This window comes from Mobula hypostoma, chromosome 1 (genome assembly GCF_963921235.1).
Source record: "Mobula hypostoma chromosome 1, sMobHyp1.1, whole genome shotgun sequence".
In the NCBI taxonomy this organism is placed as follows: Eukaryota; Metazoa; Chordata; class Chondrichthyes; order Myliobatiformes; family Myliobatidae; genus Mobula; species Mobula hypostoma.
This window is the reverse complement of record NC_086097.1, coordinates 123,042,498-123,065,937: the sequence shown is the minus strand read 5'-3', so window position 1 is coordinate 123,065,937 and position 23,440 is coordinate 123,042,498. Positions and strand designations below refer to the sequence as shown.

Genomic DNA, 23,440 nt, shown 5'->3' with positions numbered 1-23,440 from the left:
AGCTCTCCAAGTACGCAGGACTGGTCAGCAACTGTCAGCAGGCTGGATGGAGAGCGAGGTGTCTCCCAGTGGAGGTCGGTTGTAGGGGATTCGTAGCCTGTTCTTTAGTTAGAGCCTTCAGCATTTTGGGCATCGAGGGAGAGAGGAAGAGGAGAGCCATCCGCAGTACCACCGATGCGGCAGAGAGGGTCTCAAGATGGCTGTGGCTCAAAAGAGGGGAGACATGGAGTCATAAGTAGCTAGCCATCTGGACACAAGCTGGGGTCTGATCAGCCCCGGCTGGGTCACCTGGAGGAGGTTGTATGATGTTGAAAGACCCGAAACACCCGATGATTCCAGGAACATCACTGAAGATGTGTCCAGAAGTACCAATAGATGTATGTACACAGCCTGCAACAAAATAAATCTCATTGTAGTGTATGATGACATACTGTATATGCACTTTGAGAATAACATTTATTTTGAACTTTGAATTTTGTACCTGAAGTTGTGCTAGGGGAAGCTCCCAAGTGTCACTGCACATTTGGTGCCAGCATAGCACACCCACCATGTTCACAAAACAATACAAGCAACAACAACATCAAAACAAACCTGCTGGTTTTATATTGTAAACTTCCTTCAGTCATTGTGACAATCTTTCTCAAGGTTCAGTTCCTGTCATTCTTAGGTTTTGAACTCTGCTCTGGAGCTAGGTTGTTTTCTGGAAATATTATTTTCTATTTTGCACACAAGTCTGTTTCTGGTGTCTTTTGTCCGCACTACCTTGCCAGCTGGGGTGAGTGTAAGGTGGTTTCTAAAGAAGTAATCGTTTGCAATTACCTGGCAATTCACATTTCTAGAAATAATCTCTACTAATAATTACTCCTCTGGAAATGGTGTGGCGCAGTAGTGTAGTGGTTAGCACAAAGCTTAACCATACAGACAACCCAGGTTCAATTCCTGCCACTGCCTGTAAGGAGTTTCTACGTTCTCTCTGTGACCATGTGGGTTTTCTCTGGATGCTGCGGTTTCCTCCCACAGTCCAAAGACGTACTGGTTGTTGGGTTAATCAGTCATTGTAAATTGTCCTGTGATTAGGCTAGGAGTAAATTGGGAAACTATCGGGCAGTGTGGCTCGAAGTGCCAGAAGGGCCCTTTCTGCGCTATATCTCAATAAATAATAATTATAAAACAAATAATCTTTGATCAAATGATAATTTAAAAATATTTGGAATTATTTCGGATGGAGGGATGTGAAACCAAATTAAAAGGTAAAATGATTGGTGATTAACTCACAGCATGGATCAGTACATGGAACTATGATGTTGTGGCCATTACAGAGATTTGGTTGAGAGAGGGACAGGAATGGTGCTTAATATCTCCGGGCTTTGATGTTTTAGAAATGATGGAGAGGGAAGTAAAAGAGATGGAGGAATTGCAAACCAATCAGGGACAATATAACTACTGTAGTAAGGAGGGACATAATGGGAGGTCTATATGAGTAGAACTCAAAAATAAGAAGGTGCAATCGCTCTGATCTGTTTATGCTACAGATCTCCACCCCCCCCACCCCAATAACCACCAGGAGTTTGAGGAACAACTATTTGGGCAGGTGAAGGGTTGTAATAATGATCATAGGGTTGTTGTTATAGGGGTCTTCAGTTTCCCTAATATTATCTGGAACCTTTGAGTACAAGAGATTTAGATGGGGAAGAATCTGTTAGGTGCATCCAGGAGGGTTTCCAAAATCAATACATAGCAAGTCCAACAAGAGGAGGGACTGTACTGGACCTGTTGTTGCGTATTAAGCCTGGCCAGGTGACCAACCTTTCATTGGGTGAATAGTTAGGGAACGGTGACCACAATCCTTCAGTTTTAAGGTAGCCATAGATAAGGACAAGTATAGACCTTGTGGGAGAATATTAAGCTGGGGCAGGGCAAATTACAAGAGCACTTGGCAGGAACTAGGGAGAGTTAATTGGGAACAGCTGTTTGTGGGCAAGTCCACATCTGACATGCGGAGCATATTTGCCAGAGTACAGGACAAGTATGTTTCAGTATGCAGGAAGGACAAGGGTGTCAAGGGAAGAGAATTTTGGATGTTGAAGGAGATGATGAATTTACTCAATAAGAAACAAAGAAAAGTATGTAAAGCTTCAGAAGCTGGAATTGAACAGAGCCCATGAGGATTACAAAGAAACCAGAAAAGAACTCAAGAAGGGAATTAGGAAAGCCAGGAAGAGTCCTTGGCAAGAAGAATTAAAGAGAATCCCAGGGCATTCTATACATCAATCAAGAGCAAGAGGATAACTAGGGAGAGGATAGGACTATCCAAAGATAAGGGGGAGAACATTTGTTTGGATGCGGAGGATGTGGGTAAGGCCCTTAATGAGTAGTTTACATCAATATTTACCAAGGAGAAGGACATAGAGGATAGGAAGATCAGTGGTAAGCATAGGTGCTTGGGCATTTCAAGGTTAAGGAGGAGATATTGTTGTGTCATTTAAAGAGCATTAAGGTGGATAAGTCTCCAGGGTGTGGTGGGATATACCCCAGGTTATCGAGAGAGGCAAGAGAAGAGATAGCTGGGGCCTTGACCAAGATCTTCATATCCTCTCTAGCCACAGGTGATGTCCCAGAGGACTGGCGAGTAGCTAATGTTTCATTATTTAAGAAGGGAACAAGGGATAATCCTGGAAACTATAGACTGCTGAGACTTTCTCATGTCAGTGGTAAGGAAGTTACTGGAGAGAATTCTTATCAATAGAGTTTATGAGCATTTGAAAAACCATGGCCTAATTAAGGAGAGCCAGCATGGTTTTATGTGGGGCAAGTCATGTCTTACTAACTTGGTTGAGTTTTTTTGACATGGTGACAAGGGCGGAAGGTAGAGCCGTGGATGAAGGTGATGAAGGTAGAGCCCTGGATGTTGTCTACTTCAACTTTAGTAAGTCACTTGACAAGGTCCCTCAAAGGAGACTCTTCAAGAAGGTTAAGATGCATGGGTTCTATGGTGAATTGGCTTTTGGATTCAGAACTGGGTTGCTCATAGAAGACAGAGACTAGTGGTCGAGGGACTTATTCTAGTTAGAGGACTGTCAGCTAGATTCAGATGGAATTTAATCCGGCCGAATGTGAAGTGTTGCTCTTTGGTCAAATGTAAAGAGGCAAGATCCTTTAACAGTGTTGGTGAGCAGAGGGAACTTGGGGTCCACATTCATTTCTCTGAAAGTGCCTGCACAGGATGGTAGGGTGATTAAGAAGGCATATGGCATGCTTAGTCAAGGCATTGAGTTCAAAAGATAGGAAGCCTTGTTGCAGATTTATAAAACTCTAGTTAGGACGCATATGGAATATTGCATAGTTTTCTGGTCACTCCAGTATATGGAGGATGTCAAGGCTTTGGAGAGGATGCAGAAGAGATTTATTAATATGTTGTCATGATCAGAGGGCATATGTTATAACGAGATATTGGACAAATGTGGGTTGTTTCCTTTGGAGCAGTGGAGGCTGAGGGGGGATCTGATAGAGCTTTATAAGATCATGAGAGGCCTGGATAGAGTTGACAGACAATATCTCTTTCCAATCTCAGCCACAGAGAAGATTACTGAATGTGAACACATGGCTGGAAAGTATTGGTAAAACAGACTTATTTCTCAAATAGTTAACACTGACTAATTTGCTCATGGAAATTAATCAATCTTTCCATCTCTTTTAATTTTAATAATACTCAAATCTTGATTGTTTTCCTATCTTGAAGTACACTAAGTGACCACCTTATTGGGTACACCTGTACACTTTCTCATTAATGCAAATATCTAATCAGTCAGTTATGTGGCAGCTACTCAATGCATAAAAGCATGCAAACATGGTCAAGAGGTTCAGTTGTTGTTCAGACCAAACTTCAGAATGGGAAACAGATGTGATCCAGTGACTAAATATGGGATGATTGTCAGTGACAGATGGGGTGATCTGAGTATCTCAGAAACTGCTGGTCTCCTGGGATTTTCTTGCACAACAGTCTCTAGAGTCTACAGAGAATAATGCAAAAATCAAAAAAAAATCCAGTTATTGGCAGTTCTGAGCACAGATCTGGGCCATATCCTCCAAATATCCGGACCTGTCTCTCGGTTTTTTTGCACTACCTTACTTCCCCTTTTCTATTTTCTATTTATGATTTATAATTTAAATTTTTACTATTTACTATCGATTTGTACTCCAGGGAGCGCGAAGTGCAGAATCAAATATCGCTGTGATGATTGTACACTCTGGTATCAATTGTTTGGTGACAATAAAGTATAAAGTATAAAAATGCCTCGATAATGAGAGAGGTCAGAGGAAAACAGCCAGACTCTTTCAAGATGAAATGAAGGCGTCAGTAACTCCGCTAACCACATGTTACAGCAGTGATGTGCAGAGAGCACCCCTGAACACACAACATTTTGAACCTTGAAGTGGATGAGCTACAGTAGCAGAAGACCATAATCATACAGGAGGTACCTAATAAAGTGGCTACTGACAGTATGTATCTTTCCCGGAGATAGGTGAGTTTAATCCCTGAATAATTGCAGGGGAGGTGTGTGGGTACCTGGGATAAGATAGCATTTGAGATGGCATTTGTCAGTCAATATAGTGCAATTTCCAAATGATTGCAAATATAAATTTATACTTAAGGAAAGATGACTGCATTCTACTTGAGAACTGCGTAACGCATTAACTCGAACTAGTAGGTTTAATACTAAAGTGCAAATCAGTGCTTTGGATATATCTGGCTATCATATTGCTTGGAACAGTTCATGAATTTGTTGTATCTTAAAAAATGTGTGGTTTAGAAATCAATCTACATGATACATTGATTTTTCATATTGGTCATTAAAATATTTGAATAAATTCCACAACTAATGACATTCATTTAGAATTATCAATGACCGTAACCTGAAGAAACACAGTTTAGTTGAATATCTGACACTTGAACAACAGTTTCTGTGCTCTTAAATTAAAGGAAATAAAATAAGATGCAGCTAAAAGTCTGTAAAATATTTCTTAACTCTCTATACCAGAGAACAGAAGAATAACACACATAAAACCACCATTCAGAATGAGTGGAGTCATCTCAAGATTCAGATTTATTTTTTAAATAAAGTTCATCTTTTCTCTTAAATTTGGCTTCTGGAGGGAGAGTGGAGCTTTCGATTTGATATAATTAAATTAATTTTTATGCCATGTTTTTTTTATGTTTGTGTTATTTTTCAGATCTTTGATTTACACGTGTGTTTTAATCATTTTAATTTTTTGACATGCTCAAGGAATTCACAAAAAAATCTCTGATGGTGAGAGCTTTGACAGCTGGTTAACTCGTGGGAGGGGCCCTCTCTGGCTCTCAAAACTGAGAGTGCACAATTCTCTCCAGCGTAGTCATGGGTACGGTCTTCCGCTGATACCCCAGTTCCAGCCCGTTGTCCTGGTGTTATGCAGTTTAGCTTCAGTGCTGCAGTAAAAGAAAGGCTTGGACAGACATCGAGTCCTACATAATGTAAAAGCTCTCATAATTGAAGGTTTGTGGATTTCCTTGGGGAAAAAATTGTTAAAATGGAGTTAAGTATTGACAGTTGAGGGGCTTTAGAAGAACTGCACTGATCAGATAAATAGAATTGCCTCAGAATTCTGAAATGCTGGCATTTGGAGCCAAATACAAGTATCATCTGCTGGATCCCCAATGACCAGAGCAACAATTACTGTCTGTAACTTGTGTCTCTTTTAAAAATGGTACCCTAAGATTTGAATGCATATTCTAAATTTCCTCACTGTAGGTTCCTGCCTTCACCAATTTCTCCAGCTCATTAGCTTTATGTGCATTTGTTGTCTTCAAGAAGAATAAAGAGTGGATGTTTAATACAAGCAGCGATGAGAGGGTAATCTTTTCCTTCTCCAACTCCTTCAATGGGCACTTCATTTGGATCAATTGGGTCATCTTGCCAAATGGAAAAAGTTATTGCGAATTTACCTTTTTTCCTTGTTAAGTACATTTGCTGCTTGCATACAGAATCCCAAGAAGTTTAAATTGCAAAATGTGCTAATTAATTTACTAGTAAATAAATCAATAAAACTGCAAGTGCTGGAAATTGGAATTGAAATCTGCATTTCTGGTGAAAGATCTTTGATCTAAAATGTTAACTGTTTCTCTTTCCAGCATTTTCGTTTTTTAAATTATTGTTAATTTAGAGTTAGCTGTACATTGATTGCGATAATAGATGGGGGCAAGAGTACATAAGGAAAGTTAAATCCTTTAAGCCAAATTGAACGAATTCTTAATATGAGCTGGCAGGGACATGAATACATACACTCAGTGGCTACTTTATTAGGTCTACTTGTACCCCTGCTCATTAATACAAATATCTAATCAGCCAATCATGTGGCAGCAACTCAATGCATGGAAGCATGCAGCCATGGCCGAGAGGTCCAGTTGTTGCTCAGACCAAACATCAGAATGGGAAAGAAATATAAACTAAGTGACTTTGACTGTGGAGTGATTGTTGATTCCAGACAGGCTGTTTTGAGTATCTCAGAAACTGCTGATCTCCTGGGATTTTCAGGCACAACAGTTTCTACAGTTTGCAGAGAATGGTGCAAGGGTGAAAAAAACACCCAGTAGGTGGCAATTCTGTGGGTGAAAGTGCCTTGTTAGTGAGAGAGGTCAGAGGAGAATGGACAGACTGGGTCAAGCTAACAGGAAGGTGACAGTAACTCAGATAACTACACATTACAACAGTGGTGTGTAGAAGAGCATCTCTGAACAAACAGCACATCGACCTTGATGGGCCGTAGTGGCAGAAGACCACAAACGTAAACTCAGTGGCCACTTTATTAGGTACAAGAGGTACCTAATGAAGTGGCCAGTGGGTGTATATCTGGTTTTATATATGCTTAGTTTTGTAGAGAATTGAGATGTGACAAGAATAATATAAATATTAATTAAACACTTTACAGAACATTTTGGGACATAGATACATAATTTTTAAAATAGAATAATAGTCTGCTGTTGTTTGGGAGGATTTTTTGGCATTACAAATCTGCAGTGGATTATGGTTAATTGGGGGCAGCTGCATATTTGGGACAATTCTGAAAGACAAAAGTTAATTAATAAAATAGACAGGATTCCCTTTGCTTACTTTCCCCACTTACTTGGGACATAAGTACGTGCCCGAAATGTTTCTAACTAGCATCGGTTGCATGCACTTGCGCAGCCATTGGACACTACACCGTGCTTAGAGCAAACAGTTTATAAATAGTGTCCCTTGCGTGTATTTGTGTTCAAAAAGCAGTGATTTTGTCACTGATAGTTGGCAAGAAATAAGCAGTAAGACAATTCAGAATTGATTTTGCTCACTGTAGTTTCAAGCATTCAGGCTTAGAGATGCCAGAAACAGCCGGGAGTGAAAATGAAACTGTTTCACTTGTACTTCAACAAATTAGGAAATATGAAGAATTTGAAGGTATCAACAATCTTCTCGAATGTTACAATGAAAATGAAGATTTGGAGGATGCAGTCATCAAAAGCATTGTATGAAGGCATTCCATTATCTGCATTAGATGTCTCTGCTGATTTTGTTCATTTACAGTCAATCAAAGAAAACAGCAGTGCACACAGGATGAATTATTAGGAATAATTCCAGTGTCCAGGAATAATTATTAGGAACTAATACACAGTTTTATTGTACTGTATTAGTATTGGTAAAGTTCTAATTTGCTCTGTGTTTCATTAAAATACATAATTTGTTACTCAGTTAAATGGTAGTTTGTCGTTTTTGTACTATTTTAAATTTCCAATAAACTTTGACGAATTGGGGCAGCTGCTTAACCTGGGCCAAAATGTACTGGTCCCGATGTGTCCTCATTGACCAGAATCCACTGTATTTATTCTTGCCTCACTTGGAAAAACCAATAATGATGTAAATTGTACCGAGTTTGCAGTGAGTGCATAAGCTTTTATGTATGTATGTTTTCAACAGTGTCAGTCAGTGGGCAAGTACAATGGTCCCTCTGCCTGAGTGATACAAATTCATTTGCAAAATAAGCAAAACAAATTCATAAGTCCTGAACAGTTCAGCTCCATCTGTTTACATAATCAGCAATGCGTAGTTTTTATTAGCAAAGGAATTTGATCATTTTAACCTGAAGCCTTGTCATTTTTGTGCTCACAATGTGTGACTTGATGAAAACAGAGCTGTTTGCTGTGTTCAGTAACATCAGCCAAGACACATTGCAACACAGTCTGCCGCAGGTAGAAAGTGGGTGCATTCAAATGTGGAATCTTTTTTATTTCCAAGGATTTTCCCCCACTCTTGAAAAATGCCGAACTTGTCACAGCGATCCATCCCTTTGCAGGTTTGTTGTGCTCAGGTCAAGCTGATTCTAAAGGTTAACCTCAAAACTTCAAAGGTAACAATACAAACGTTCAGTTCAATTCTGCAAAACATGCGGTAATTATGTGCCTTATGTTGAGCACAAAGCTGTGAGCGTTATAGCAGATTTCATTACTGCCGTGTCACTTCATTTAAGTTTGAGTGCCATCGATTCTGCTACTTGGATGTCAAAGGTACCATTTAGATGCAGTCGTCTCATCCGCAGGAGAGAAGCTGACTAATGCAAATTAAATTACTTCCCTCTGCCAATTATGATAAAGGTTTAGAAGTAACGATAAAGCAGAAAGTTGCACCATGCTCTGGATACCAAATGAAACAAAATCTTCACGCCTGGAACAATGTCACTGGTAAAGAGGCAAATACAATGCTAGCATTCATTTTGGGAGTATTAGAATATAAAAGCAAGAATGTAATGCTGAGGCTTTATAATGCATTGGTCAGACCGCACTTGGAGTATTGTGAGCAGTTTGGGGCCCCTTATCTAATATGCACTGGCATTGAAGAAGGTCCAGAGGAGGTTCATGAGAATGATCCCAGGAATGAAAGGGTCAATACGTGAGAAGCGTTTGGCCTGTACTTGCTGGAGTTTAGAAGAGTGAGGGGAGATCTCATTAAAATCCATTGAATATTGAAAGGCCTAGATAGAGTGGACATAGAGAGGATATTTCCTATAGCGAGGAAGTCTAAGACCTGAAGGCACATCCGCAGACTAAAAGGATATCCCTTTAGAACAGAGGTGTGGAATTCATTGCCACAGATGGCTATAAAAGCCAAGTCATTGGGTATGTTTAAAGAGGAGCTTCATAGGTTCCTAATTAGTAAGAGTGTCGAAGGTTACGAAGAGAAGGCTGGAGAATGGGGTTGAAAAGGATAATAAATCTGCCATGATAGAATGGTGGATCATACTTGATGGGCTGAATAGCCTAATTCTGCTCCTATATCTTTTTGATCATTGGTCTATCTAGGTCTATTGCACCAATACCAATAAGTGCAAATGGAGGAATGACTTCTATTTATAAGGTGTCTCTTTTGTTTGCTAGATCTCCCAAAATGCTTCACAGCCAATGATATTGAGTCACTGTTGTAATGGAAAATTTGGCACTCACTGTGTGTAAATCAAGTAAAATAACAAGGAACAGAAAGTGCTGGAGGAACTCACCAAGTCAGGCAGCATCCACGGAGGGGAATAAACAGTTGATGTTTCGGACCAAGACCCTTCATCAGGCGGAAGAGGTTAGAACGCGAAGGTGGGTAGAAGAGGAGGGGCAGAAGTTCATAAGTGAGGCACGGAAAGCGAGTTACAAGCAAATTTGGTGAAATTGACGAATTTGGAGTGGGTTCAGGAAGCTGCACCAATGTAGTGTCAGTGTAGCGTGTAAAGAGTAGGGGAGCTTTATTAGTCTAGGCTTGGAACATGGACTTTCCAATGAAAAGACAGGCATAGCTGGGGCCCATGCAGGTGCCCATGGCTGCACCTTGGGTTTGGAGAAAGCAGGAGGGGCCCAGAGAAGGTGAGGATCAGTTCTGCCAGATGGAGGGGGGTGGTGGTGGATGGGAGCTAGTTAGGCAAGTAACAATAGCATAAATTACAAGGAAATTATTTTAGTGGTATCATTTGAAAGATGAGCAATGTCAGGACACTTGGAGAGGTCTCCCCATCTCACTTAGATACTTCCACAGCATGCTTTACATTTCAGAGGATAGGTGGCTTTGCGGTTTAACGGGTTATCTTTGATAGTATATTACTCCCACAATACTGATTGTGTACGGGTATCTTTATGGCATGCTGATTAAAGTTATGTTAACACCATTGTGTTGAGGCCCGTTGGCCAGAGCCTGCTCTGCGAGTCCGCTGGGGAGGATGAAGCCCGGTGCCTGCCGGCCTGAGTCCATGTTCGCTGGAGGCCTGTCCTGGGGTTAAAGGGCTGTGTATGTGTGTGTGGGGGTGGGAGAGAGGAATGGGACTTGTTTTTGCTGCTGTTGTTTTGTTGCTGCTTGTGTTCTGTGTTGTTCTGCCAAGCATAGTAGGCATGCTCGGAACGTGCGGCGACAATTGCGGGCTTGCCCCCCCAGCTCACCCTTGGGCATGTTGTTTGCCAATGCAAATGACGCATTTCACCATACCTTTCAGTGTGCACGTGAGAAATAAACTTAAATCTTGAGTCTTGCCTCAGAAGCAAGTGAACTGCCTCTGAACCAAGGGCAACACGTAAATTAATTAGAATCATGAAATACACGTAAGAGGTCAACCAGAACACATTGTGGAATCAGAATGGAAATCATTTGCGTGCCAGTGAGATCACGCTCTCACAACCCGAGAAGAACAGATTTCTCAAGCTTTGAAGTAGTACTGACAGCATTTTAGCATCAATGTCCTCTGCTGGGTCTGTTTGGTGAAGTAAGTAATAACTGCTGTCCGTTTAGATGGAATAAAATATTAGCATAGCAATGGCCATTAAATCTTCTCTGATCTGAAAAGCACAACTGCATTCTACGTTAGTTGTAATGCATGAGTTTAATGTCCTGTCTCCATAATCATTTGTTGCAACAACAGTAAATTACCTAACAAATGATTGTACATCCCCTGCACCATTATTATTATAAAAGCATCAGCAGTTCATGAAAAATATAATACAATATTTCACGCCTGCATAGAGGAGTGTGCAATATTCACCAGTAAAGTTGCTGCAGTTTTGCACTCAGTTGTCACTTTATTATGTACACCTTTTACCTGCTTATTAATGCAAATATCTAATCAGCCAATCATGTGGCAGCAACTTAATACATGGTCAAGAGATTCATTTGTTGTTCAGACCAAACATCAGAATGGGGAAGAAATGTGATCTAAGTGAAATGATTTGACAGTGGAATGATTGTTGGTGCCAGACAGGGTGGTTTGAGTATCTGAGAAATTGCTGATCTCCTGGGATTTTCACGCACAACAGTCTCTAGAGTTTACACAGGATGGTGTGAAAATCAAAAAAAAAAATCCAGTGAGCAGCAGTTCTGTGGAGAAAAATGCCTTGTTAATGAGAGATGTCAGAGGAAAATGGCCAGACTGGTCCAAGCTGTCAGGAAGGCAACAGTAGTTTCAATAACCAGCTGATACAACAGTGGTGTGCAGAAGAGCACCTCTGAATGCACAACACGTCGTACCTTGAAGTGGCTGGGCCACAGCAGCAGAAGACCATGAACATACACTCAGTGGCCACTGTATTAAGTAAAGGCAGTACCTAGTAATGTGGCTACTGAGTGTGAAAAGGGAATGCATTGACTAAGGTTAAAGGAAATACATCCTGGTCTCGAGGTATGCAGTATAAAGCCTATCCACCTCTTGGTCACTTTGCTCTTCATGAGCCAGACAGTGGCTGTTGGTGTGATCAAGTCAGTTTATAGAATGAAATTTCTGCAGATCTACCATGGCTGCCACTGAAGAATCAAATTTAATATCACTGACATATGTCATGAAGTGTATTGTTTTACAGCAGTGGTACAGTACAATAATAAAAACTATATTACTATAAGTAATGTAATATTTAAAAAATTATATATATAAGTAGTGCAAAAAGAGACCAAAATAGCGAGTTAGTGTTCATAGGTTGGTTCATCGACCATTCAGAAATCTGATGCCTGAAGTGTTGAGTGAGTGTCTTCAGGATCCTATACCTCCTCTCTGATGGTAGTAATATGAAGAGAGCGTGTCCTGGGTGATGGGGGTACTTAATGATAGATGCTGTCTTTTTGAGGTATCACCTTTTGAAGATGTTCTCAGTGCTTGGGAGGCTAGTGCCCATGATGGAGCTGACTGAGTTTGCAACTCTCTGGAGCCTTTTCCAATCCTGTGCAGTGGCCCTTCCATGCTATATGGCGATGCAACCAGTTAGAATGCTCTCCATAGTACATATGTGGAAATTTGTGAGAGTCTTTCTTAAAATATCAAGCTCCTGATGAAGCATAGCTGTTGGTCTGCCTGCTTTGGAATTGCATCATTATGTTGGGCTCACAATAGTTCTTCAGAGATGTTGATGCCTAGGAACATGAATCTGATCACCCTTTCCGCTGCTCACCGCTCCATGGGGACTGTTGTATGTTCTCCCAACCTCCCCTTCCTGGTCCATACTGAATTCCTTGGTGTTACTGGCGTAGAGTGCAAGATTCTTGTTGTGACACCACCCAACAGGAGTGGTGTCGCAGCATTAGGAGTTTGAGAAGGTTTGCTATGTCTCCAATGACTCTGGCAAAGTATTGAATAAGAAATGAACTGGCCACCAAGACTGAACAAACCCTGAGACTGACAGTAAAATGCTGGCTTTTGGCTGTTTCGTGCAAGTAATTTGCAGACCTGTTGTAAGTATGGGATTACAGAGTTGGCAGTTCTGTTACTGCTTTTCTACTGGACTCTCCCATGGGATCCAGTAGTAGGTCACACTCTTGTTGAACTACTCCAATATTTCATTGGGAATCTGTCTCTAGTAGAATGGGGCCACTTAGGCATAGACCAAGTGGATAGCCAGAGACCTTTCCCCAGGCCAGAAATGGCTAATACAAGGGGCCATAAGTTTATGGTGATTGGAGGAACATTGCATTTACCTACCCTACTACCATCTCAATCTGCAAGTTAGTCTGAAGGCAATCCTGAACAAGGACTGCCAGCTGCCTTCTGTAACAAGGAATATAATGAAAAGGCAGTCTGCAGGGTGGGTAGTGTCCTCAATGAATTTTCCTGCCCATTTTTTTTTGTCCTGGACACATACAAGCCCTGCAGTCATTATAGACTGCAGTCAGTGACCTTTTCTGCTCTGCTGACAACTTGCTGCAGTTTTTATGTGTTAGGAGAGGATGCTGCACCAAGCCACAGAGAAATGGCTGAAATGAGGATGCTCTCTATGAATCTCAGTGTGAGTTATAGAGAGATAACTGGTGTTGGCACGTGGCCAAGTGGTTAAGGCATCGGTCTAGTGATTTGAAGGTCACTAGTTCAAGCCTCAGCTGAGGTAGCGTGTTGTGTCCTTGAGCAAGACACCTAACCACACATTGCTCTGCGATGACACCGGTGCCAAGCTGTATGGGTCCTAATGCCATTCCCTTGGACAACATTGGTGGCATGGAGAGGGGAGACTTGCAGCACGGGCAACTGCCGGTCTTCCATACAACCTTGCCCAGGCCTGCATCCTGGAAACCTTCCAAGGTGCAAATCCATGGTCTCACGAGACTAACGGATGCCTATTTTTTTATATATATAGCGAGATATAATGCAGGTCCTTCAGCCCGTCAGGACCATACCTATTTACAGTAGTGTCATAAAGTGAAAGAGTAATTCAGCAAGGAATAGGCCCTTTTGCCCAACTCTAACCAAGATGCCCACCTCAGCTGGTCCATTTGCCCTTGTTTGGCCCATGTCCCTCTAAGATGGAATACAGTGCCAGGAAGTGTATGGTCACACACTTTGGAAGAAGAAATGAAAGGGTAGACTATTCTCTAAATGGAGATGCAAATTCAAATATCTGAGGTGCAAATGGACTTGTGAGACCTTGTGCAGGATTCACTAAACCTTAATTTGCAGGTTGAGTCAGTAGTGAAGAAGGCAAATGCAATGTTAACATTAATCTTGAGAGGACTAGAATATAAAAGCAAGGATGTAATGTTAAGGCTTTATAAGGTACTGGTGAGGCCTCATTTGGAGTATTGTGAGCATTTTTGGGCCCTTTATCTAAGAAAGGATGTGCTGACATTGGAGAGGATTCAAAGGAAGTTTGTGAAAATGATTCTGAGATTGACAAGCGTATTATATGAGGAGTGTTTGATGGCTCTGGGCCTGTACTCACTGGAATTCAGAAGAATGAAGTGGATCTCATTGAAACATATTGAATGTTGAAAGAATGTGGATGTGGAGAGGACGTTTTCTCTGGTGGAAGAGTCTAAGACCAGAGGACACACCCTCAGAAGAGAGGAACATCCATTTAGAATGGAGATGAGGAGTTACTTTAGCTAGGGAATGGTGAATCTGTGGAATTCATTGCCACAGATGGCTGTGGAGGCCAAGTCATTGGGTATATTTAAGTCAGAAGTTGATAGATTCTTGATTAGTCAGGGCATGAAGGGATATGGGGAGAAGGCAGAAGATTGGGGCTGAGAGGCAAGATGGATCAGCCACGATGAAATGGAGTTGCAGACCTGATGGGTCAAGTAGCCTAATTCTGCTCCTATATCTTATGGCCTAAACCTTTTCTCTCCATGTACCCACCAGACTGTCTATTAAACTTTATTATTGTATTTGCTTCAATCACTTCCTCTGGCAGCTCATTCATATATACATTCTGTATTAATTACTGTTTTTATACACCCCACATCATCTTAAACCTTCCTCAGATTCTGCCACTCATCTCCTCATTAGCAGCAACCTACTGGATTCCTGCATCAAACAGGGAGAACGTGCAAACACCACACATGTCAGGACTGAGCTCAGGTCTCTGGCACCTAAATAATGAAGAGAAGAGATTCTGCAGATGCGGGAAATCCAAACACAAAATACTGAAAGCAATCAGCAGGTCGGACAGCATCAATGGAAGGGAATAAATGGTCGACCTGATGAAGGCACTCAGTCCAAAATGTCAGCAGTTTATTCCGCTCCATAGATGCCACTTCAAATGTTTTTAGTTTCTTTGTATTATATGGATTTTATGGTGTTTTATTTGTTAAAAATATTGAATATTCCTATACATTTAATATTTTTAATAGTTTACTGTCATTTTAGTTGAAACAGTCCTAGGAGTTACTAAACATTTGTGAATGTCAAAGATGTACACAACGTTCAAGCTTCGACATCTGTTGAGCCTGGGGGGTAATAAAGCCTCCTGCGAGGCCTTTCTATGAGTGGGACCAGCTGTTTGTGTTGACAGTCTTTCCTTGGACGCACATTACCATCCCAAAGTATTGAAAACCGTACTCTCTCTAGAATACAGTGCTGGAGCAAGCACTGTGGCCCAGAAGAAGGAGGGCAGTGATTCTGGGACAGTAGAAGATCTGCCCTATTATGGTGGGTTCCTCTTACCCCCATATGGGCGGGGGGGGGGGGTGGGGACCAAAAACATACAGCTGTAGTTTTTCCATCTCCTGTCTGTCAACTAGAAATGTAGAGCCAGAGCATCTCAGTGGATTGATGCTATTGTTTAAGGGGAAACGTGAGGGGCAACTTCTTCATTCAAAGGGTGGTGAGAGTCTGGAACCAGCTGTCAGCGGAAATGGTAGATATGAGTTCAATTTCACTCTTGAAAATAAGTTTATATAGGTACATGGATGGGTGGTGTGTGGAGGGCTATGATCCAAGTGTAGGTCGATGAACCTAGGTGGAATACTAGTTCGACATGGATAAGATGGGCCAAGGGCCTGTTTCTGTGCTCTGGTGTTCTATAACTCTGTGACTCCAAGTAAACAATAACTGCTCTTTCCTCATTGGTTTTAATGAAAATGTTCACCTCTGTGCCCTTTCCTAACAGCATGCCTGAGAGTGAAAAATATCAGGGAAATAAACTTGAACCTTGCACTGCTTTTGTAGGGAGCTTTTAAGCTTGCTGGTAAATCAGCAGGGCCACAGCACATCTGTCTGCAAGTAAATTCCTTGTGGGGCAAGCAGAGAAAACTTACTTGCTGCTCTTGCTGCAATCTATTAAGTAGACACATTGAGATCTTCTCTTGCAATCAGTTAAAATAGTAGGCAATGCAACTAATATATCTGTGCAATTCGTAAACGTTTGACTTCATAAGTTCAAAGCCCCATCCCCATGCACAATAACAATTACTGGAATACTTCTAATCCATAGCATGGTGGAAATATCCTTCCAGGTCAGACAACATCCAGGAAGAAAGCATTATCTTTTGACTCATCAGGAAAAGCTTTTAAAAAGAAGAAAACAAGATTATCTTTATTTGTCACTCTAACATTGAAACATACAGTGAAATGGGTTGTTTTGCGTCAAATCAAATCAATGAGGATTATGCTAGAGGCAGCCATGCTCCGGGACCATTTTGCATGCCCACAACTCACTAACTTCTAACCATAGGCATTTGGAATGTGGGAGGAAATCAGAGCACCCTGAGGAAACCCACTTAGTCACGGGGAGAACATACAAACTCCCTGTAAGTAGTGGTGGGGTTTGAACACCGATCAGTGATTGTTGCGCTGTAAAGTGTGCTGACTGCAAAGCTACCATATCACCCTTAAAGCTAAGGGTAAAAGTAAAGGTAAAATGTAAAGAGTGCCCAGTATGAGTTATGAGAGAGGAAAGAATAAATTGGGAAGTCTGATAGGATTGAAGGCAGTGTACAGTGGACATGTCAGACAGTGAAACCACCTCCACATGACCTGTCTATGCAAAATACTTCACATCAAATGCCAAGCAAGACAAGGTTCCAGACACATAGATTCTAACCCAAACAAAACTCCCTGGCGTTTACACATTGCTGAAAAAAAATCACAGATCAAGTGGGCAGGGCATGTCAGACGTTTTGATGACACCATACTGAAGCAGCTATTTATGGGGAACTTACCAAGAGTGAATAGCCATGTGGTAGACAAAAAAAGAGATTCAAAGACACGAGAAAGTCAGCAGAGGCTAGAAATCCAGAGCAACACACACAAAATGCTGGAGGAACTCAGCAGGTCAGGCAGCATCAATGGAAAGGAATAACCAGTTGACGTTTCAGGCTGAGAACCTTTATCATGACTCATCAATTCTAATGAACTGGTGATCATATAGTCCTGATAAGGCTCTTGGCCTGAAATGTCGACTGTCTGTTCCTCTCCGTAGATGCTAACTGACCTGAAGAGTTTCTCCAGCATTTTGGGTGTGTTACTGTTATAGTACGTGGGTTATGACCCAAAGAAAAATGATGGCTGGAGTCACGTAGAACTTTCAAGCACGGGGGCATCAAAAATCAAACTTGCAAAAATTAGTGAAAAGAAAACTGCTAATGTTTGCAAAAAGTTATCTACCTGAAAACACAATAAATATCTCCATAGAATGCCCAGTGTGAAATCCCGGCATATCTATCCTCTCCTCTCCCCCCACCGAGAGCGAACTGCCCTGTGTTTTTAGACATCAGAACGAACTACCTTTAATTACCCACAGTTAACTAAAGACTACACATAAATTAGAACCCCACAGTATACAGCTACAGTATACAAACAATATATACATATTTACACAACCCCATTACTAAAGAAATGGAATATTCAGAAGTGTATGGCAGGAAGGCAGTCTAAAGCGAACCCATTATAAAAATATATCTATTGAAGTGCGTACACTCAGTGCAATGACAGCAGAATGACAAGGCAGTGTTTGTGTGTGTGTGTGTGTGTGTGTGTGTGTGTGTGTGTGAATACGCATGTATACAGAGTGTGTTTACTGAGTGCTCACTATCACAGTTACAAAGAGGTTCAAAGACTGATAGGACATCTAGAATCACTATTGCCCCAGAGGTCAGCGTTGAAAACTCTGATGTTCTGAAGTCATGTTAATGATCTGAAAATGAATGCACATGACACGATCAGCAAGTTTGCTGATGAGACTAAATTCGGGAGTCATGTTAATAATAAAGTAGATTACAATGAATTGCAATGCGACCTTGATCAGTTAGGGAGACGTGCTGAGGAATGATAAATAAGCCATTGGTGACTCCGCACTTGGAGTATTGCATACAGTTTTGGTCACCTGTTAATAGGAAAAACATTGTCAAGCATCGTCATTGACAGTGAACAGCCAGCACAATGCAGTGCCTCTACTTTTTTAGGCAATTGCACAGATTTGGCATGTCATCTAAAATTTATTTTTCTATTTGTGGTTTGTCTTCTTTTTCACATTGGTTGTTTGTTGGTCTTTCTTTGTGTGTAGTTTTTCATTGATTCAATGGTATATCTTTTGTTCCACTGTGATGTGATTGCATGCAAGAAAGTGAATGTCAGGGCAGTATATGATGACCTGTATGTACTTGGATAATAATGTACTTTGACTTTGACATGCACTTAAGGTGAGCAGGAAAAATTTTAAAGGAAATATTCAGGACAAGTTTTTTTTTCACACAGAATGTGGTGTACCTGGAATGCACTGCTTGGGGTCGTGGTCAAAGACAACATGATAGAAGCATTTTTGTGGCTTTTAGCTAGATACATGAATATGAAGGAAATGGGAAATGGAGGGACATGGATCATGTACAGACAGAAGAAATTTATTTAATTTGGCATAGTATTTGGCACAGACATTGTGGCTGAAGGGCCTGTTTCTGTGAAATAAAGTTGTGTTTGCATGACCAACCACTTTATAAAGTGGGAGAGTTTTACCAGCAGGGCTCAGTAATGTTGTTGGTTCTTGTAATCAGTCTAAAGCATGTGGTATCCTAAACAAGAAGATTTTAATTAACACAAAGACATCCTGTTTCCCAACATATGCATCTCATGGCTGACTGCCATTAACTCCCTGCTGTCTGGAGAGGAAGTCTGTGTTCTCTTCAGGCTACTGAAAATGTACCTTTTTAGCACGGTAAGATGGAAACAGAAAACAGTAATTAACACAATCATTGATCATTTCAAACACAGAGTCTTGTTCTTCTCCTCCCATCTGCATTTGGGTTGGGTTTGCACTGGACAGTCTGGCTGTCAAGATCAATACTTCTGTGCTGTTTTATGTTCCGCACCATCGCTATTTGAAGAATTGCAAAAAGGTAAGTTTTGCATCTGTAACACAAGAGACTCACCAGATAGTGGAAATCCAGAGTGACACACACAAAGTCCTAGAGGAACTCAGCATGTCAGGCAGCATCTATGGAGAGGAATAAAGAGTCAACGTTTCAGGCCATAGCCCTTCATCAGGACTCAGGCATTTACAAACAAGTGTGATATTGAAACTGCCACCTAAAAACACATCATAAGTTCAGCACACCTCCAGTATTATAAATTTGAGACTTACAATATGGGAGGATCAACCTTGTTGTTATATTTCTAGAGGCACAGAACACTAATAAGATAACTGCCTTTTTGTTGAAGGTGAAATATTGCTGTATTTCACCTTGGCCCCTCTCCAACGTTTCCTTGATGCATTCGCAATCGATTCCTTCAAACATCTCCCCAGTCAGTTGCTTTCCTTGGTTTCCCCACCAACTGCTTTCTGCAACTTACAGTCAACTCCTTGCCCATTCTTCAGATTATCTCCCCACTTGCTTCGTCCATTCCTCCTTCTATTTACGTGCTCCAATTTCTCTCCCTGTCAGGATCATTCCTTCATGAGCTCTGGTTTTCCCATATTGATCATCTCTCCCCACTGTCAATTTGTTCTGTTGGTTGATTCTTCCATGATGTCTATCCGGCACAGATGCATCTGAAATCAGAGGCAAGGCCTTTCATTTTTTTTGTATGCACGAGGCCTTTACTTGCCACCTAGAAACCTGGGTTGGTACACGGTACAATATTGTGTATCCCTCTCACCATGGCTTGTAACAAACGTGGCTTGTTATCTAACTCTGCTAAAAGCCATGTGACTCAGCCTTCAGAAGGCCACTTTCAATAGGCAACAGGTGTCTAGGGTCAGTATGATTTGGTTTCAACTAAACTGAAAAGTTGGATGTTCTGATGAGGGAATGAAAATTGTGGTGAATGCTGTGTAAATACTGCCCCATGCAAAGTTTTCATTCACCTGCACAAAGCACTCTTTCTTCGAGCATCTCCCTGTCACACTGGGGGGGTGGGGGGCATTGGGAGCAAGAGTGGACCCAAATGCAAGACACATCTTGTGAGGTTACTTAGATTTAGTCTATTGTTTGATACCAGGAGAGCTAGGCAGGAGCAGGAAATAGCGAACTGGTCAAGGACTCAGGACTACGACTAGGCTGGGACCAAGGGTCTGGGTTTGGACTCGGAACTGGCTCCCAGAACTAGAGGAGACATGAAGAGGCTAGGGTATGGACTCCGAGCCAGAGACTGGGCAAGGACCCAGTACCTGGGTCTTGTCTCGGGCTCGGACCCCAGAACCAGGCATGGACATGACATGGGCTAGGGAGAGGAGGAACATGGGAACACAGAGCCTCGGTCTCAGGAGAGCAGGTACATGGAACCGTGGACATATACACAGAACACAGAGTTGGGACCCCTCCTTGGGTACAGGACATAGGGCCGGGACTCGCACACAGAACAGAGAGCCGGGACTCCTCCTTGGGTACAGGACATAGGGCCGGGACTCATGACCCTCCGTGGGGCAACGGCAAGATGGCCTGACTTACCCCACGGAGGCGAGGACAAGACAAGACAGAACATGACCCCCCGCGGAGCAATGACAGGACAGCCTGACTTACCCCACAGAGCGAGGAGAAGACAAGACAAGACCAACACGAATGAACACCAGACAGTACCTATCTAGCTCTGGTGATGGAACTAGACCGAAGTGCAGGCCGGGGCTGCAGATGAAGGCTAGAGGCAAGAGGGGCAGAGAAGGGATTCAGACAAGGGGTAGGGCAGGAATCACAGACCGCCAGGGCCAGGACTTGACTTGGTGCTTGAATGCGGCCAGAGCCAGGACTTGACTTGATGCTTGAATGCGGCCAGGGCCAGGACTTGACTTGGTGCTTGAAAGCCGCCAGGGCCAGGACTTGACTTGGTTGACTTGGAGCTTGAATGCCGCTGGAGCCAGGACTTGACTTGGAGCCTCCGGGTACTGGCAAGCTCTCGACTCGGCCCAGGAACAGTAGACAGCGGTTCTTGATTCCCTCCGACGGGTTAACTGATGGACCCACCTCGGTGAGGAAACTTTGCAGACTCGCTTTGGCGAGGTAACTGGACAGGGTTGCTCCGGTGAGGAAGGGTGAATTACTGGTACTCGCTTCGGCAGAGACTAGGCTTGCTCCGGCCAGATGACATCGGCACACCGTACCTTGGATGACTTTGCAGATGCTCCTGTGCCGAACAGCTGAAAGCCAGAGACTATAAACTACCGGTTCAGCCGCGTGTTAATTGCCTCTAATCACCATAGCCGAGGGACACGAGAAAACAGGGTCCAGATCGTAACATAAACAAGGTAAATTTAAAGGGACCCCGATCCGGACCATGATATTCCCCTTGTGCTCTTCTCTGCAGCTCATCACAAAAGGCTCCAAACCAGGCTACTGTCCTTCAGAAATCTGATCCCGCCCAGCCCTCTCGAATCTTCCATTGCATCCCATCGGGGAAAAAAGTTACAACACGTTACCAAAACAAACATTCCTAAGTTGGGCAAGTGGCTCCATATCTTTATACGAAGTCAAAACATTAGTCTATGAAGCTTAACTGACAGGAATCGATCGAACCTGGGTTCTTCCTTGCTCTTGGCAACAGGCCTGCTGCCTCGTCTTACCTCGGTTCTGCTGCAATGAATTGCCTTCAAATCCAAAGGGAAGTTTACCAGAAAAATAGTGATTAACAAAGTATTTAGTTGTTTTCTTTGTTTCATCGGCCACCAGCCAGAAGTTGTTGAGATTCACCAGTGCCATCTTAAACCAGAATTTTCTTAAATGCGTTGAAGTATTCCTCGCCAAAGCTGCTTTATTGCCTTTGGTCAAAGGATAAATGTTGGTCAGGAAATTAGTCAGATTATGTCTAGCAAGCAAGAGATTTTGCAGATGCTGGAAATCTTGAGCAACACTTACACAAATGCTGGATAAACTCAGCAAGTCATGGAGGGTAATCAACAGTAGACATTTCGGGCCAAAATCCTTCATCGGGACTCTAATGTCTTGCAGTCTTTTCATCCCCAGCAGATGAGTCTACAATTCAACATTTTGTATTAGCAACAGAACCGTGCAGGATTTCCCCTGGTACTGCACACAATTATTAATGTAAACTGTTAAATCTGAAGTACCACTTGAATCCACAGTCTTTAACTCAGATGCAAGGTTGCCACTACTGAGTAGAATTATCCTCTGCACTTAAGATGGTTATGAACTCATTCGATGTTGGGTTGCCACATGGCCTCTCCCTTTCCTCTTCCTTCCCTTTCTCTCCACATTCTGTAGTTGCTCCCCCGCATAATTGAAACTGCCTTTCCCCCATAAAGGAAGGGCCTCACACAACAGGCCACCATTGATGTGATGCGCACAGCCAAATATTGCACATATCCTCCAGCATGTGCGGGGGAGGGGGTGGTGGTCCTTGTTCCATACTGTCCGAATGTCCTAATATATTTGTGAGGTGTCCACACACTGTGACATCGTGCTTGGGAGCAAGGCATTGGCTGTACACTTGTTGCGTTTGAGTGCGCGGCTGCCTGCCAGAATGAAGAGCCACGTGGTCAGCAGGTATCCCTGCTCACTTTGTAGCCTCTGCTTTGCTCGTCAGGGTGCTCAGCTACAGAAGACACACAGTCTGATAAAGCACAGATACTTTGTGACAGCTCTCGGATACAGGATTAGGTTGATCTGTGTTGCTGCTTGTTAAGACAGTAATAATAACAACTTGTTATTTTCATACAGGCGATGTAGATCAAAGTTCATTACAGAGGGATAAAGTGTAAACATGAAACTATAAGACAAAAAGATGTGAGGTAAACAAACAGGTTTTGAGCTGCTGTTTAAAAGTGTCAACTGAATCTGCATCCCTTACAGTTTTACGAGGGGTGATTGATAAGTTTGTGGAATAAGGTAGTTATACAGTTATACAGCTTTCTTTACATGCACATGCAGTTCAACTCTTTGAGTGATTATACCGAAAGTTTGAAGTTAATAACTCATCTCCTTCTACCTTAAGCCACACACTTATCAATCACCCCTGATGAGTTATTAATTTCAAACTTTCTGCATAATCACTGAAAGAGTTGAACTGCATGTGCATGTAAAGAGAGCTGTATAACTCATCTCCTTCTACCTTAGGCCACAAACTTATCAATCACCCCTGATGAGTTATTAACTTCAAACTTTCTGCATAATCACTCAAGGAGTTGAACTGCATGTGCATGTAAAGAGAGCTGTATAACTCATCTCCTTCTACCTTAGGCCACAAACTTATCAATCACGCCTGCTGTGGA

The 23,440-nt window shown here is 42.2% G+C and overlaps 1 protein-coding gene across 7 annotated transcripts in view; it reads left to right on the top strand.

The window, feature by feature from the left end:
• The window catches only part of LOC134350204 (coiled-coil domain-containing protein 102A-like), a 657,542-nt gene that overhangs the window by 457,673 nt on the left and 176,429 nt on the right, over nt 1-23,440 (top strand). The window lies entirely within an intron of this gene.